Source organism: Triturus cristatus, chromosome 8 (assembly GCF_964204655.1).
Source record: "Triturus cristatus chromosome 8, aTriCri1.1, whole genome shotgun sequence".
NCBI classification, from domain to species: domain Eukaryota; kingdom Metazoa; phylum Chordata; class Amphibia; order Caudata; family Salamandridae; genus Triturus; species Triturus cristatus.
This window is the reverse complement of record NC_140591.1, coordinates 1,039,669,328-1,039,688,096: the sequence shown is the minus strand read 5'-3', so window position 1 is coordinate 1,039,688,096 and position 18,769 is coordinate 1,039,669,328.

Genomic DNA, 18,769 nt, shown 5'->3' with positions numbered 1-18,769 from the left:
CAACTGTTTAACTCTTCCTTTTTAGAAGGTAATACCCCCCTGCCTCATGGGAAGAGGCAACCATCACAATCCTGTTAAAACCAAATAAAAATCCATGAATTTGTGAGTCCTATAGGCCTATTTCTCTTCTAAACTATATGATCATAAGATCTATACACAGATTATCACCAAACGTCTAGATAAAGTGATGGGCTCGATCATACACCCAGATCAAAAAGGGTTTATCAAAGGGAGGCAGCTCAGTGAATTAATACAAGATCTCATCGGAGCTATAGACATGGCCCAGATATATAAGACCTCTTTGGCAGTAATGACCTTTGATGCTGCTAAAGCCTTCGATCGGGTCAAATGGGCATTTCTGTTTAAAGTGATACAACGTTTTGACCTGGGTGAAACATGTCTGACAGCAATTAAAGCCATCTATAAAAATCCCTCAGCAAAAATTCTGGTGAATGGGAAGTTAATAAGATCCATACAGATTGGAAGAGGGACCAGACAAGGCTACCCTCTTTCTCCGTTACTTTTTAATATGTATATGGAACCGCTGGCGTGCAAATTAAGAATGCCAGAATATTACTCCCTTTAAATGTAATGGATGGGAGAAAAGAATTGGTTCATATGCGGACGATCTTATCATTTTTACTGGTGACTTAGAGACATCATATACAGGAATTTGGTCTGAGATAGAGAATTTTGGAAAGGTCTCAGGATATCTACTTAACCAACAAAAGACAGAATTAATGAAATGGAACACAAATTTTGAAAATATCTACATAAAAAAAGAAATACGGTATTTGGGGATCTAGATAGTTCAAAACATTGACAAAATTGCACAGATAAACTTTGAAAAAGTGAGAAGGAAAGTAAGCTCTCAATTACAATCTTGGGGGATCATTGCCTCTTTCCTTTTTGGGTAAATCTAACCTATTAAAAATGTCAATTCTTCCTAAATATACATTTCTGTTTAATACTATTCCCTTAGAGTTTCCGAAAGTTTGGTTTAGTAAAGTGCAAGGGCTCTTGTCAAGCTTCATATGGGAAAATAAAAGTCAGAGAATAGCTTTGAAAAAACTTAGAAAAAAAAAAGAATATGGAGGAATTGCAACTCCCGATCTATATCTGTACCTGTGTGCTTTCCAGTTAAAAAACTTCTGGCAATTGATGATGGAAAGTTCTATGGGGCATATTATCAAGCCAGGCGATAATATTATCGCTGCTTTAGCGGCAGAAACTGCCGCTAAAACGGCGATAATGGGCTTGATAATATGCTCTATGGAATTCCAATTCTAGCCCATGTTAAATGTGAAGGACGTCTAACATGGGCTTCAATTGGAATACCATAGAGCATATTATCAAGCCCATTATTGCCGTTTTAGCGGCAGTTTTCTGCCACTAAAGCGGCGATAATTTTATCGCCTGGCTTGATAATATGCCCCTATGTTCTCTCCTCTTTATAAAGCGTTAACATCTGATTTTTCCCAACAAGCTGGGTGCTTCCTTCTAAAATTTGGCCACCCAAATTTTAAAAAAAAAAGTCAAATTGAAGACTCTGTTATCCGCAGTAAAGCTTTGGTCCTAGTTGAGCCGTCTATTAAAAATCCCCTACTACAATGATATTACACCAGTTTGGGACTCTCCAGGGATGCCTTTGTGTTTAGAAGATACCCTTGCATTCCCTTTGAGGAGATGGGGGATTAACACTTGGGGACAACTCCTATTTGAGGTGGAACTTATCTCTTGGCCTCACATAGCTGCGATTTGTGAAGATCAGGTCTCAAAGTTCAAATACTATCAGCTGTTAAGCTGGACAAAATCTTCCAGAAAAGAATTGGAAGGGAACTCGAACTTGGCTCTAAAGATATCTTCTCGGCAATCAAAAGTAAAAGAAGTGGCAGAGTGGTACTGGCTACTTGTCCCAAACGGGGAAGAGGAGCAGGCCTATTTAAGATACTAATTTTTCACTACTTTTTTTTCATTATTTCTGTCTTCTATTATGATTTCCGGGTCCAATGATTAAGAATATGCCCCAGATAGAATCCCAGGATGGGATTGACTCCTTCCCTCTGTAAAGAGGGAATACTGTGGTCTATCAAACTCTCAAGATAAAGGTTGAGGCCCTCACAAGTATTTAAATGTGCAGATTTGGAGATACATGGTATCCCTCTCTCCCTTTGGGGCGTGACCAGATCGGTAATAATTTGCCTTCAAATGTTTAAAAAAAAGGTCAGAGCAACTTCTTCTTGATCTTGGAGCATATTGTGGTCAAATGAGGACTCCAAAAAAAAATATATATATATATTTTTTTTTTCTTCTCATTTTGCTGGCAGCCAAGCAGCGCTCTTGCTCCTCTGGGAGTCTGACTCCTGCAGGAGCTAGCTGTTTCAAGGGAATGAAAGCTCCCTGGGCCAATCAGAATTCTTTATTTTTGTAAATTAGGTCCAAGAGACGCTAGAGAGAGTCCCTCAAATCCAACCGTACAGATATACAATTATTTTTTTAACCATATTTTCTCAAAAAATCTTAAACGGATTTACACCAAATAACAAAAAGCACACTCTGCGTACCAAGATCTTGCTTCCTGCCAAGTTTGGAGTTATTTCCTACAGCAGTTTTTGCTGTATCCCTACCTAAAAAAATCTATTGAAAATGCATAGGGATGTTGCGTTTTGGGACCCTCTATTTTGCCAGCACCACAAGACGGATCACCCCAAAACTTTGCATGCACAAACTTGGCAAAAGTGAACACTTTTGTAGGAGGTTTTGTGAAGATTTGTCAAATGGTACCATAGTTATTAGTAACAAAAAAGCATTTTAATGGAAATGCTGACCTACCTATAACAGCCAAGGGTCGACTGATACATGTTGCTCATCCCACCAACCCACAGAAATTCCTGCTTAGCCTACCTAACACTAACTTCCTACTGCAGTACAGACGAGTTACTTATTATGTCCATTGCATTAATGAAAGGGAAATAAGATTTGGCCAGTTATTGGATTATTTTGTTTCCCAGAACCATTATCAATCTCTTGATTACACATGAGTGCAATTCATTTATTCTGTGTATATTAATCAATTACATGCACTAATGACATTTAATCATCACTATTGATTTTGAAACATGATTGGTTCATTTAAGCAATCTAATGAGGAAATGAATTATCACGACTTTGGGATATGTTTGTTCAGACTGCACAGATGGCTAACAGTACGCTAACGGGGTGGAACTTGAGATCCTTTAGTTCTCTTACCTGCCACATTTCTAGCATCACCTGGGAGGAGCATTTTGGAAAAACGTATGCCACACCTTTATCATCTAATACTTTTAGAATAGATTATGGGTCAGTTGCAGGATTTCAGACAACAATGACAGAAGTGGAGGATGAGAATAATAAAGGCATAAGAGGCAAGGCACCCTGCCTTGATGGAGCACCCTTTCTTGCAAACGTCTTTAACAAGCTTGCCCATGTCCCTTCATGAAGAACCTGGGGCATATCTACTATAGTGCCAATTTTTATGAAAGGTGATCGTCCCCACCCATGTTGCTATGAACGGATCTCATTAATTGGCACTACTGTTAAAATCTTGGGTATGGTTAATTACAACAGAACAATAGACTGGGTCCATGATGAGTCTTTGCTACATTGTTCCCAGTATGGGTTTAAGCACAAAATAGGAAAAATTGAGAAATGCTTAAAACTAAATTTTGTCCTGGGAAAATATATGGTGGGCAAGTAATCTCCTGGCATTCATGGGCCTATCATCGGTGTTTCATTGTGTCAAGAGGGCCAAATTGTGGCACTTTCCTATTGCACAGGGATGGATAAGACGCTGGTTAACTTCCTCGCTTACATTCACAAAGATATGAGGTACAAGAGTCTGTATTAGAGCACAGGTGGAGGTGTCTGGTAAAATTGGTATTTATTGCAGAGTGAGACAAGATTTGCGTGCTGGCCATGCTCCTTTTAATTTTGTACATAAACAATCTTCATCTTGCTGTAACGCATGCGACTACAGATATACCAATGAACAAGGGCAATCCCCTCCCTGCACTCCTATATGCAGATGATACAGTGCTGATGGCTTCTACCCCTAAGGTACTGCGTCTGCTGGTACAGGCTTTTGTGCACTTTATGGGTTCCCTTGAACAGCAGACTAACTTTGCTAAATCACATATTATGTCTTGTGGCCCTAAGCATAGATCCATGTCAAATATGCGAGTCGGCTCTCAATTTAAACAGCACTAGCACTTTTACATATCTCTGTATTGATGTTTCTGCCCAGGTGGCAATGATATTTTAATATAGTACATCATTCAGCTAAAATTTCTGTGGCTAATGGGTCACTAGCCAGTCTCCCTCAAGGTAAAGAAGATGGCTCTGCCTTGCCTCTGTTACAAGTTTACAAATACCAATGCCTGCCAATTGCTATGTATGGGTAGGAGGTGTGGGGGTTTTCTAATTGTTTGGTGATCCAACAAAAATAGATTCAGTAGAAAGTTTTTATCTATTCCTATATCTGCCACACATTTTATCCTGCATAATAAACTAAGACTCCCCTATGTCACAGACCTAATTAGGGGTCGCCTATTCCTTCTCTGGTTCTTGATTTGGCACAATGACAAGGCCGCCCTGACCAGAGATATTATATTGGATTGTTTCTCTCTGGACAGAGGATTGCAAATTCCATGGACTGCCTATATCAGGTCTGCATATCTTAACATTATTCTGAAATCCCTTTTTACTGACCCATCCTCCTGTATCAGCACCACCTAAAAATGGTGGCCCATGCATTTTGCCTCTTTTCTGAATCTCAGAAGTTTAGGCCCATGGGGGAGTCACATACTGTGACCAGTTATCTTAGGTTGCTTGAATTTAATCACCCTACCTACTATGTGTTTCGGGCTCTTTGCTCTTCCGTTTTAGTTTGGATACTATGAAATATCTCCTTTGTTTTCCTGTGGGTTTTGTAAACAGACTTGCAACTATAAAATGTCTGTGTGACTTTCTATCCGGCCAATCCATGCTTAATTTTATGGAGTTTTTTGTAAATACTACATAAAATACACTAGATTTTTCCTAATCCCACTTTTGAAAAAAAACCCTTTCATGATTTTAATCAGTGTAGACATGCTTCTAGATTCCTATTGCTTCTTGATAATGAAGAAACTATTGCACATGTGGGGTCGTTTTTAAAAATCTGCAGCTCGAGTTCGTAGATCCATGTTGAACTACATTTTATTACTGATTTTCATGGTTTTGCATTTTTAGATAATTATTTGGTCATACCTTGACCCATATTACCCATATGTTGCATTTGTTTCATGAAATACAATAGCCAGTTGTAGACTATTCATTTCTTCTTTATTTTTTTCCTAATATTTTAATGTATTGTATTTATCATGCTGATTGCTGTTCAATGCTTTTATGGTTGCTGTAATGCTTTCCAATAAAATGTAATTGATTGATTAATTGAGTAAACTAATTATTTCATGTATATAATTGCAAAATGGTGATAATTTAATCACTCTCATTTCTGATCATGTCGAAAAACTATGTTTATTGTTTGTCGCATGTTTTAAGGGAAACTGTACACTTTCACTGGTGGCTTTGATGAAGACAGTTAGGTTCAAACGCCTTGCAATAAAGCTTCAAAACGCACCTGGAGTGATAGCATCATGCAGTTCTTTTGTGGGAAGGCACATTGTGAATACATTGAAAAATTGACTCTTTCATCTGTGGTCAGCTCCGATGCCGCAGGTGGACAAAAGATTGGCTCATGTTTAAGAACTTGTATGCAGTGGCAGCTGGTGGATTTTGAAAGTGGTGAGGTGTAAGGATTAATCCTGAATTAGACTGTACGATAAAGCGTAGTGAGCTAGAGCAACCGTCACCATGGGACTTCATGGGTGCGTGTCTCAAAGTGTATAGATTTTTAATTAAGGATATTAAATCTATATGCAGCTATTCATACTAAACTGAGGTATGTTTTTGCAGTTAATGTCCTACCTAGATTATTCCTATAGCACAATACTTTCATGGATGGCATTCAGAAATGAAATAACCCTCTTTTGTACCCTTGATGCCCTTCTGTGCCCTTCGATCAATCCATTACTCTGTTCCTTTCTCTATGCCCTGCGACACCAAGCTAGTTTATCCCATTCCATTTCAATTTTTGCAACGCTTGTATTCTTAAGAAGATTTCTTCTACCTATTCCCATTAAGTTTTTCTTTCTCCCTACCTTGTATCAATTTCTATTTCTTTTAAATATCACTCGATTCCTCCTTTATTCTCCTTGTCCTGCTTTATCTCCATCACTCTCCTTTTGCTGTTCCTACCTATTACTACAATTTCCACACTGAGGGAATTGTAGTGCAATACTTGTGTAGCACTTACTACCTATGTGGGGCTTTGAAGCGCTTGCCTACATGGGTAGCACGCTGCATCTTGTAAGGTGTGTGGTTGGAAGTGTGTTTCATTTGTTTTGTTCCTATGTGGGAGGTGTTTCCATTTTGTGCTACGAATGCATCTAAGTAAGGCTGACCTAAAGAAGGCTTATTGGACGTGGATTGATACCCAAGACAACACAGCCGTAGCTGCCGGTAGTCTAACTGAGGCTTTTTATCTGCACAAACCTGTGACAAGGCTAGTGCCCTACCTTGATGTAATACAGAAGCCGAGAGACAGGAGACTGTATATCCTGTTTAGATTTGGCACTCTGCCCATCCGGGAGCGTACAAGTAAATGGAAACCCACTCACCAAACGACTGCAAGCTGTCCGTGCTGCAAAGCGAAGGTGGAAACTGTGGCGCACCTACTGTTTGAGTGCCCTTTCTACAAAACCCCCAGGGCAAGATGGCTGAGTCCTGTTTGTAGACAACTGGGCACCGTGAACCATCGTGTTGCGCTGAGAATTCTCCAATCGGACACGAGTGCTTTGCTTGTATGTGGGGTGGCCAAATTTCTTGCCTGGTCCTGGCTGATTAGAATGAAACTCTTGGGTCCCTTGTCGTGATATATCCTTTCTCGCCTTGTTTCAAATATTTTTAGTCCCGTTTTCATTCGTCTGTCAAAATGCTTTGGGGAAATAACTCCTTTTTTGTGTCAAATGCAATTTAATACATTTTTAACCTTGCGACCATAGTTAACACGACTTTAGACATTTTGTATTAGGTCAAGGGGGTCTGGAAAAGAGATGTAACCCTGTATTTCCATCTAGTCTGTTGAATGGTCTGTTTTTGTCCTATTCTCTCGCCCCTATTAGATCTTGTTGTGATTTCTATTGTGTTTTTATATTTGTTTATATGCTTTTATGATAAAATTTTATCGAAATAAAGCTTTTCATGATGTTGTGCTAGAGGTCCGCAGTGGTGCTACTATCTTATGTTATGGGACAAAGTGATGGATGAAGAAGTGGGAGAAACAGACACACAGTTCAGTTAAATCTATACAAGTGCACAATGACAACCCCCTGAAAGCATTAGTTGTGAAACTCCATCAGTAGGCAAGCACAGCATCCTTGGATACATTGAGTTATCTTACAGTTATATTTCTACAATACACCATACTGCGCACCTTACACTATTTGTATAATGTTTCCATTCATCAAAGCAATCAATATATTTACTGCATTAAAGCATAAAAATGTGAAGAACAAGGTTTTTTAAATAAAATACTTAAGAGGCTATACTGCAATTATTTGAAATAAACTTTTGTGGGGACTGGAAAATGTGCAACATTTAAATGCATATTCCATTACAAATCCAGGACTAAAGGTGTTTGCTATGCAACTTCTACAGCATATTTGAAAAAAATAAAGGTCCCTCAGGTATGCCTGTTTTACAGTTTTCCGGCTGACGATTTACTCAATGAAAGCGTGTTGGGTTAGAATGTGAATGGTTGGGGACATGCTGAAAAAAACACAACACAAATACCCCCCTTTAAAAAAAATGAAAGCTTTGCTCAGCTCACTATTCTTACCTGTGAGTAGCAAAGTTAACTTTACTGAAAAGCAATTAACTTCTCAAGTCACGCACATGCAAGGCTGACGTGGTGCACAGTGCACTTGATAAATGTAACATGCCAGCGCACTGAAGTAATTCTTTAATCCACATTGTGCTGCTGATTTGAACACATAACTGTCGAGGCAGAAATGTAGAAACAATTCACCTTCCCCCGAGCTACCAGTTACCTGGCCACACTGGACCTAATCCGATCCAGAGGAAGACTACTGAAGAGTGCTCAAGTGGCACAAACAAGTGGAGACAAATGCATCGCAGGGAACAGGCAGAGCTTGAAAAATAAAACACCTGGGCTCTGTGTCTGTCTGTAATGTATACAAACTTCATTCTCTCTCAATCCAAAGTGCTCCACGAGTTGGCCTCAGGTCGTGACCCCTCTTCCTCCAGTCCTGGCTTTCTGGTACCAACTCGTCACACAGTGGGGTGGGGGAAGGCTGGCTGATCCACCCCACTCTGGGAAGAGTTGGGAAAGGCGAACCCTTGCTGACTGACGTGCTGTTTTGAAACGCTCAGGCTGCAGCCTGAAGCACCAAAATGGAGTCAGTAAGCGAGAGTGGTGTACTTCACAAGGGAGGAGTGGCCCTTCACTCGAGCAGGCCAAAGAAACAAGGGTGAAATCAAATATGCCCTAAACATTCTGTGACTCGGTTCATGACCAGTAAGTGCATGGGCCTGTCCATGCTGCAGCTGCTGTGACTGCCTGACCCACGCACAGAGCGAGGGTCAGAACTTGAAGATTAGCTGAAGGAATAATATTTATGGTAGCACGTGGGATGCATTTATTTAATAAAAAAAGTATTTACGTAGGCAACAACCAAGGGGAAGGAGCCCCCACGCCCATACTAAGAAACCGCCCCTGTATATTTCACAGACGTCTAACTCAAAGACATGAGAGTGCTGTACCAAGGTAATTACCCTTATTACAAATTGAGGTTATAAGTTCTTTGTAAACAGCAACTGTATATAATAATACGCGCTGGGCAATGGTTCGCTCTTTCAGCTTGTCGACAGCGTTTTGACCCTCTATCAGTACGGGGTCTCCTCAGGGCTAGTGATGCAAGGACATCTGGATTGCTTAATGCGCAGCCTTGTGAACTATTGATGTGCCACAAGTGAGAAGTGAAAGGGTATTACTCACAAGAGGACCCGTCCGGGTACTCAGTGTGAGGAAAGGCTGGCAGTCACAGTACGGTTAGGCCGACCGGCTCTTTACATCAACTCGCTACAGCCATAGCGGTATGGTTAATCCCTGGTAAATTCTGGAAACAGTGACAATGCACTGTGTAGGTCTGGATGATATTCTGTGCGCGAAGAATCACAGCATCTGTATTCCCAAACTGCGTGAGTCAGCTTCAAGGACGGACACACACTGTTTTTAATCTTGTCTTATTGCTCCTCATTAAACTCTTAGGAAAACAATAAAGACATGTTTAAACTCACTTTGTCACTCACTTGCACCATTGTTGCAAAAAAACCAGCTCCACTGTAAATCAGGTGTTGAAGCACACTCGGGTAACATTCGGTTACTCGGGTGGGACCCCTATGATGAAGCATGTCACCAACTAGGTTGGTGAGTGAGGGGTCTTTTTAAAAAGGAAGAATTTTTTCCTTTTTGCTTTCATTCTCGGCGTATTTCATTGATTTAATTGTTGATTTCTCTGGGGTATACTCCTTCTAGTGTTTATACTATCAATTTCAAGGGGAATGGGAGTATCCCTTGTTGTTATAACCCTTTCTCTCTTTTTGTTGGAAATGGTGTATTGTTAACCAGTATGTGTTATAAACTGGAACTACTTAATTACAGTATGCACCACGTGTGAGCACTGAGCAATTTTTACCACTTTTGAGTAATTTGATAGCAAAATTAATAATCTTGAATACAGATCAAACATTTTTTACACTTTATCAGGTATGGCGAATTTTCTGTTTCTTTTTTTTGATTAATCCCACATTTGATTGTTCTTTGTACCAGTATCAGTAGGGGCCACTGTTCCCTTTAAATATCTATACTAAACGGGTAGAGGAGTTGGCCTAATGTCTAGGACGGTCGACCTAGAATCTGGGGAACTAGGTTCGAGTCTCTGCAATGACGATGAACAAATTGTGATTCTGGGCAAATCACTTAATCTCCCTGTGCCTAACAAAAATGAAGGTGTCCTCATGTAATGCAACTGGTGCTATGTAAAGCACTCTGATATCTGATTCGGGCAAGTTCCCGCTATATAAAACTCTGTAAAAAAAAGAAACACCTGCTAAGGGGAGCTAAAGAGACATTCAATATACAAATGGATTACGGGAATTACTGCAGAATATAAAGTGACAAAACATCAGGCAAAGTGGCTCACTTTTTTTCTCAAAATGATTTTTATATTGCTTACATTCCTGTATCCAAGAATATTATATTTTCCAGAAAACATCTTCACAATGAAGAACATCCTAAGATTCTTCTTCTTTTACCAGACAAACCGAAAAGTTCAGTTCACATGTTGTTTCAAAGGATCAGAGATACCTCAGCCCTATTTGATCAGTAAGAACTTGAAGCCCTGCACAGTAAGACACCTATAGCTTATCACCATGATATGGTTTTTAGACAACACTTACTTATTGCAACTAAAGCCTATCAAGAAGTCATTTTGAGAACGTGCGACAAGACCGTTATCTCTAGACTTTGAAGAGCCAAGTATACATTAGACTTAGAGTCTGATTATGAGTTTGGCGTCTGGGATACTCCATCACAAATGTCATGGATTTCCCGTCCACTGTATTACAAGCTATGTTGTATATAATTGAATTGTAATTTGGCGGACAGTATATCCATCACGTTTGTGAAAGAGTAATCTTGTCAGCCAAACTCAGAATCAGGCCCTTAGTTCTTAGTTCCTTCTGGTAACCATCAATTCATCAAGATGTTGAGAACTATGTAAACTTTTGTCCTATTTCTGCTCAAGAGAAGATAATGTGTGACAAGTGGAGAGCCTTGTGTTCAGGATGCGTTGCACTTTGATGATTCTTGGGAATTTAGAAGCTGTGATGTAAAATCTTATCCAATTTGAGCTCAAAAGACAGCAAAGCATGACAAGTCAATGACAAGTCATTTGGAAACCTTCAGTCCTTGTCGATGGCTCCTCAACCTTGGCATACGATTCCCACTAATTTCATTGGAGATCTTCTCCATTAAAGGGAAACCAAAAAATAATAATTACTGTGGACTTGCTTGACAAGATGGCCCATTTCCTTGCCCTCCATTCCATCTGCTCCTCCAGCGGCTAAAGGTTTATTACCAATATATTTGGAGTTCATGGATCACCACTAATAATTTAGATAAAGGAAGGGACTCAATATATTTCATGTTTTTAAACGGTTCTTTGTTCTGCCCTAAGCATTCAACAAACCTTGCCTGGCATTCATTCACAAACTAATGGGCAGACTGAGAGAGTGAAACAGTGTATTGAGCAAAACTTTCAATATTTTAGCAGTTCCACTCATAGTAGTTGGTCTGCATTTCTTCCATTAGCAGAATTCAATTGAAATAACTCTACACATGTTGCCACAAAGATGTTGCTTCTTTTTGTTACGGGGTTTCACCCATGTACTTTTCTACCATGAACTTAAATTGATCCTTGAGTTCCTGCAGCTTCTGAGATTTTAGAACAATTGCAAGAAGAGAAGCTCCATAAAAGAGATAAAGAGACTGTGAAGACAAGAATGTATTAACACAGGAAACCAATGACTAAATTAGAGACTGTTGATCGTGACAGATTATCTTCTTATTTTTTGCCACCTGACAACTTCCTGTCTATGTACGTCCACTTTATCTTGGTTTATTTTCCAAATTTTAAACAGAAAAAATCCTGTGGACTTTCAGTTGCAGTTACCAAATCCTGGAAGGTAAATTCCACTTTTGATGTGCCTTAAATAAAACCATATGCAACAGATCCATATCAAAACATATCTTCTCATTCTACAAATTATGGTGGACGGTCATCTGGAATTTTAGGCAGAAGAAAAATATGATTCTCACCTTTCTTGAGGGAACCCTAAGCTTTTATTCCACAGGGAAGGCTGCCCACCCAGTGAGAGAAGTTGGATTCCTGCCTCTTCAATCCATGCCCCAATTCTAATCCATCATTTATTTTTTCTGTCTTACCAGAGAAGTAAGAATTAATTGGGGACGTGGGAGGGGAGTAGTGTTATGTATTCTGGCATGAGAGCATTACAGCTTCCACAGTAGGTGGTGAAGCAGGTGAGGGGTAGCACTTGCTGACCAAGGAGGAAGTACTGGACCATTGTTGTGCAACCGCAGGATCTATGGTAAACAGAGAGCATTTATCATTCTGTTCTATGTGGGAGCTTACTCATCTCCTTTGACTCCTCTCCAAAAGCAGAAGGATGAAGACTTTCCCTTGCAAGGGAACAGTATACCCTGACTTCTGCATTTCTCTTGGCTTCCATGGTTGGGCACATTATGGTGTTTCTGAAACAGTATGGCAGCAAGCCAGCAGGCTCACTAGATTAGTCAATTGACTTTGGGCTGTTTCCTTACCCCCTTTACCTCTAGACCAGGATTTTGTAAAAACATCTCTTTTATTCCCAGCCAATAGCCTAGTTATTATTTCATTATTGATTCCCAATCCAATATGATGGATTCTCTTCATCTAGTGAAGTCATTTCCTGTACTTTTCCTTCCTGTTCTGTGTTGCAAAACAGCTGAAAAATACTTTTTTAAGGGGCATGGTAACAAATTGGGTTACTGGTTGGGGGGAGTAAAATACTACTTAAGCAGCAACCACAATTTTTGTCAAGGTGAAGACACTAGCAAACTCCAAATTAACCTGTGCTCAGCCGTCTGTTAGCTTGGCACAAAAGCAGTCAGTCTTAACTTAGAGGCAATGTGTAAAGTATTTATGCATACACAAAATGGGCTGACCCTAGTTTGGTTTCCTTTATTTTCCTACAAAGTTTCCTCGAGACGCTGCACCAGTGGGGGCATCTCATAAAAAGTAACGGACTGGCCTCACACACCGCCCGGTGTCATGCTTCATCATAGGCTGTCCTCGCCATCTAAAAACTCAGTTTGATAGAGGGCGGGCATACACCTGGAGACAGGGATGCACTTCTAAATCTAAGTGGTGGCCCGTGCAAAAGTGAAAGGTGGTTTAAAAACCATTACATTTGTCAATAAACTATTTTTATTAAAGGAGCAAATGCATGGTATTAAAAGAGGTGAACGGTGGTATGGGTCGTTATTCTCCCACCACGTGTTAGATGTGGTCAATATGTTTCTGCCTTCATGTCCCCGTAGGGTACCTGGCATTCTTCAGGACCAAAAGGTTTCTAAACATGGGCTCTGCCTTTTCACACGTAGTGCAAAAACCGAACTACCACTAAACGGTAGGGGGTCGTAAGTATCAGGCTCCCTAATTAGTATAGTACTGGTATGAGTGATTCTGTAGGAAAGAAGGATAAAAAAAACAAAATATACAAAACACAAGTGTAAGTAGATTTTTAAAGGCACTGTTGCCTATCATGCGTCATCACACCTACTGCGTGCATGATGTGGTCTATATGAGACATGTGACATACATCCGTGTCATCATTCGGCAAATGAAATAACTAGAGTCCACTTCTTACTCTGAATAACTATCCTACTTGCTCCATTGGAGGTCGAGGGTGGAAGGGCCTACTGTGACATTCTGAAATGGAGAGGTACATGGGGTCATAGCCTGTTGTTGAGAATACAGGTCCATGCCACCAAGTAAAATATACAGAAATGCTATTTAAAAATGTCCTGCCCAGTGTAGGCAAAAACGTACACAATCATCAGAAGGTGGAGTAAAATACACCTTCGCAATCATCCGTGTCAGTCACACTCTTACTGTCTACTTCAGCACTTCCAGCTGTTCCATCTACGATCGTCCGCTTCGTCTCCCCGCCGTTGGATTTTGGTGAGTGAGGAGCGGGTTTATATACTGTGGTTAAGTGGCTGATTAGTCGCTAATTAATAGTAAATGGAAGCGCCTGCTGCGTTTCCTGTGTCTCGCTAGGGTCTAGCCTGGTCGCCTGGTTTGGGGTGTGCCTTTGTTTTCCATCCCGCATTGGATGTGCGCGCGGGATTTAGTATTCTTGATGCACGCATGCGCTCTCCCTGGTTATACCCGGTAACCTGTTGCAATTGTAAGCTGGCTGTTGCCAAACGTGGTTGATAAAGAAGAACCTGTGACCACTGCTGCCTACGCAGTGTTTCTAGCTGCACGCGTGCGCTCTTACTTGTTCTGCCCATTTAAATCAAAAGTACACTGTTTTCTGCCATTGCGCACGCGTGGGCCTAGTCTGAGCCCTGTGGACGGTTCGCCCTGCTCTTACACTGGGGCACACTTATCTGTGATATAGATAAATGGGAACTATGTGCATAATGTCCATTAGTGCGACTAATTTGAACCATCCCACAATTAGTCGCGAAAACAACAGTTTAGAGCTTTGTCGGTTCCAGGGATCAGTCATCCCTCTGATTATGCAGCAGATAGAGATGGACCATACATCTCCATGTCCTGTTATTTATGTAGTTATTGTGTTTCATTATTTTACAAAGGTAATATAGAGCTGCTACTTTGCCCGGGCTGGCGCCTTTATTGCCTTAGGCTGAATCATGCAGGCTTAGTTCTAGTGTTGTGCTCATATGACCATCCTCCGATGGTCTGGACATTCGTGATTTGATGGTGGTGTGTTTCCGGTACCACAGGCCGGATATGGTTACTTCGCCAGTTGTAGCCAAGGCATTTCGGCATTGAGGCCTATTTCCCATGTGCGTAAGCAGTACACCCAACGTTGTTCCCGGATGTGTAGTTGTTTGCTGATGTCTGTTTTCTGTTTCCTCATCACCTCTAACATCACCCAACGCAGTTCTAAATCATTGTGGTTTTTTTCGGTGAAATAGTTTGTCAGTTTGGTGTTGGTTTTCCGACATCGGATCGTACTGTGGTGTTCGCTGATCCGTGTTTTTGCCTTCCTTGTCGTCATTCCGACGTATTTTAGGTTGCATGGGCAAGTCAGGAGGTAGATGACGTTTTCAATGTTACAATTGCTGAAGTGTTTTAGCTTCCATGGGTTGTCCGTGCCGATGTCAACTTCCTTAGTACTGATGGTCAGACGACAGCACACACAGCTGCCGCATGGGTAGTGGCTTGTTGGTTTTGGTTGACTCCAGAGGGTCATCTGGTTATTATTATCTTCATGTGTGATCTTTGAGTGCACCAGCTCATCCCTCAGATTTCTACTTCGCTTGCTCACGAAAAGAGGATTTTCCCACTTTAATTGTCCGCTTTTCAGGATTGCTCACTTCTTCTTAATGTTTTTTTTTAATTTTGTTTGATGTAGGAGTGTACGTGGTTACACACACCAAATTATCAGATTGTGCTTTCGGTATGGTGTCCAATAGGGATTCCCTGTTATTGTTCTTTGCCCTTTTCTTGGCTCGTTTAATCATTCGTCTGAGGTAATGCCTCTCCAGGAGTTTGCTCTCTAGTTGTTCTGCCTGTGCTTGGAACTTTTGTAGCTCAGAACAGTTTCTTCGAACCCTGAGAAATTATCCCACTGGCAAGTTCTCGCAGAGAGCCCTCTGATGGTAGCTCTCGTAGAGGAGGAGACTATTCCTGTCTGTTGGTTTTATGTGTACTTTATTGGAGATCCCTCCACTCGTCATGGAGATATTGAGGTCAAGGAAGACAGCATGGTCTTTCTTAATAGTGTGTGTAAATTTCAGATGGGGGTCTTTGCTGTTGACCCATTCCACAAACTTCATGGCTTCATCTATTGTCCCCTGCCAAATGATGAGGATGTCATCTATATATCTATTCCATGTTTTCATTTGAGTTGAAAATGGATTTACGGGGTTGAAGATGTAGTCCTCCTCAAATCGATGAACGTAAAGGCACGCCATGCTCGGCGCAAAGGTACTGCCCATGGACGTGCCTTTCACCTGATGGTATAGTGTGTCCTCAAACTCAAAAAAGTTCTCAGTGAGGGCCAGCTCTGCGCACTCCATGATGAAATGTGTCGGTGTTACGTATGTCCATTCTCGGTCCAGGAGGATTTGTTCCACCACTCCCAGTGTGCGTCTGTGGGGGATGCTTGTGTAGAGTGCTTCAGTGTCCATGGTTATGAAAAGGTTTTCCTCGATGTTGGTCTCCAGGTCCCTTAGATGGCACAATACATCCTTTGTGTCCTTCAGGTAAGACTGGGATTTCTATACGATTGGTTTTAAGAACCAATCGCAGAACTGTGATAGAGGTTCTAGTACGGAGCCTATTCCTGACACTATCGGTTTCCCTGGTGGTGGCATCCTATTTTTATAGATTTTCAGGAGGGTATACAATCTGGGTGTCCTAGGCTCTGTGTTGATGAGAAATTCGGCCTCAAGTTTGGTGATCCAGTCACTGGTCTCCGCTTCATTGACCAGGCTCCAGATTTTATTCATGATCCGGGTTATGGAGTCTTCATGGTATACCTCATAGCTCGTTGTGTCTGATAGGAGGCGTAGGCATTCTTCCCTGTACATGGTGTAGTTCATCAGGACTATTGCCCCACCTTTATCAGCTGGTTTTATTTACTAGCTCATGGTTATTTTTGAATTTTTCAAGGGCCATTCTCTCACCCCTGGTCATGTTCTGGAATCCCTTAGAGTTGTTGAAGTCAATTTTTTCGACCTATTTTAATACTACCTGTTCAAAGGCCAGAACATTGCAAGAGATGTTCTGGGTTGGTAGGGAGAAAGTGGACTTCTTCCATAAGCCAGTGTGGGTTTTGCCGTCATCCAGTCCTCGTGGCTCACCAAAAAAATCTTTTAGCTTACTTTTCCTAAAGAACTGTGCCAGTTCTGTTTTGAGGAAAAAAGGATCATTGTTTGGAGTGGGGATGAAACCTAGGCCTTTAGCCAGTATGGCTTCTTCTTCAGTGCTGAGTGTATAATCGCTCAGGTTCACAATGTTCATCACTCCTTGCTCATTGCTGGGGTGCTGCCCCTGCCTCTGCTCCGCGTCACTGCTCCTCTCGTGGTTGCTTCGTCCTCCAATTGTACTCTGGGGGTTCTTCTTGGTTTTTGTCTGCCCCTTCCTCTCCCTTGGCCCCTGAATAAAAAAGGGGGTTGGGGCCCTTGTTGGAATCCAAATCCAGATGGATAGTACTGCTGCGGCCAAAACCCAAAGGGGTGTGTCGGTGGTGCAAACATTAGTTGTTTGGGGTTCTGGGGTCCCCTGAATTGTTGTCCCCCTGTGCTCTCGTCGCTGCTACTATCAGTCCTTTCCTCACCCGAGCTGTAGGTCCAATTCTGGGGTGTAGGTCTAAAGCGTGGTTGGCGTCTTTGTGCTGGTTGTTGCGGGGGTTTATCATAGTACTCATCGGTTGTGTAGGGATACACTGTTTCCCGTTTGAATTTTTGGACATCTTTCTGTAGTTTAGTGATCTTAGATTGTATAAGATACTCCCTATATGCCGAGTGGTCATTATTTATTTCTTCCAGTTTTTCCTTAAAGACAGTCACATGAACTGAAGTTTTCAGTTTACTTTCACTCTGTTGTATCTCGACCATCAAGGCATCTGCTAGTTGCCTGGCCGTATTGATAATCAACACCAGCCAGTCTTTGTTGCACTTCCAGGCTTTGCTGGACCAATTGATCCTGAACTCTTTATTATTCAGGAATAGCCTGGGCTCATTCGTGACCACAAGTCCTCTTGGCACCGCGTTCTTTCTCAGATACTCCGTCATAAATGCCCCATGCAGGGCTGTACGGATTTGTTCCTTTTTTTCTACTGATAGCACTTCCCATTCGTCAGAATTCTTAATGGTTTGTGCTACCACTGTTTCAGCTAAGATGGACGGGTTCTTAGTATATCTGCATATGTACTCTCATCGAATGCCAGTTCGGTCTCGATTTTATAGTGTTAGGGTAATGTATTACAGGGTGGAAATAAATGTTGTCACCCTATCTATCTAATGTATTTTAGTTGGGCTGGTATGTTTTCACCAGTTACCCGGTCCTCTGTGACCACCATGTTGCCCCTCAATGTTCCTGCAGCTGAATTCTGTACAGGACGTCACACACACTAGCCCCAGACCTGGCTGGGGATGAGAACTAGAGGCACGGGGCCTAGGGACAAGCCAGCCTCCAATACGATATGTAAAATATTTATGCAACACTTCAGACAGTAATGAAATCAAACACAACACAAGAAAAATACCTCACAACCAAAAAAAACCAGAATAGAATAAAATGTACTCAATTATTTCTGACTAAAACAACATAAATCCAATCAGTAACACCAGAGCTATGTCATTTTAAAGTTTTCAGTAAGAACTGTTCTAAAAAGAACAAAGTGTCAACTGAGGTTATCTGATTTCGCTAACCCGGGACAAAGACACAAGTTCTGGCCGAAAACGATAGAGTGCAGGCTGGCTGTAGGGTCACAGTTAGGCTCGCTGAACATAAGTACCATTAGAACTGCATAGTTAGAGGCACTTAGCTTATCACCGTGATTTGTTTTTCAGACAACACTTACTCATTCTAACTACAGACTACAGGCCGGGTACAGGGTCCAAGTTAGGACCGCTTAACAAAAGTACCATAAATTCTTCACTGCAAGACTTCCTTAACTTATCAACATGATATGTTTTTAGACAATACTTACTTATAAAATACTTACTTATTCCAACTACACCTGATCAAGAATCAATTTTAAGAATGTGACCCAACACAGC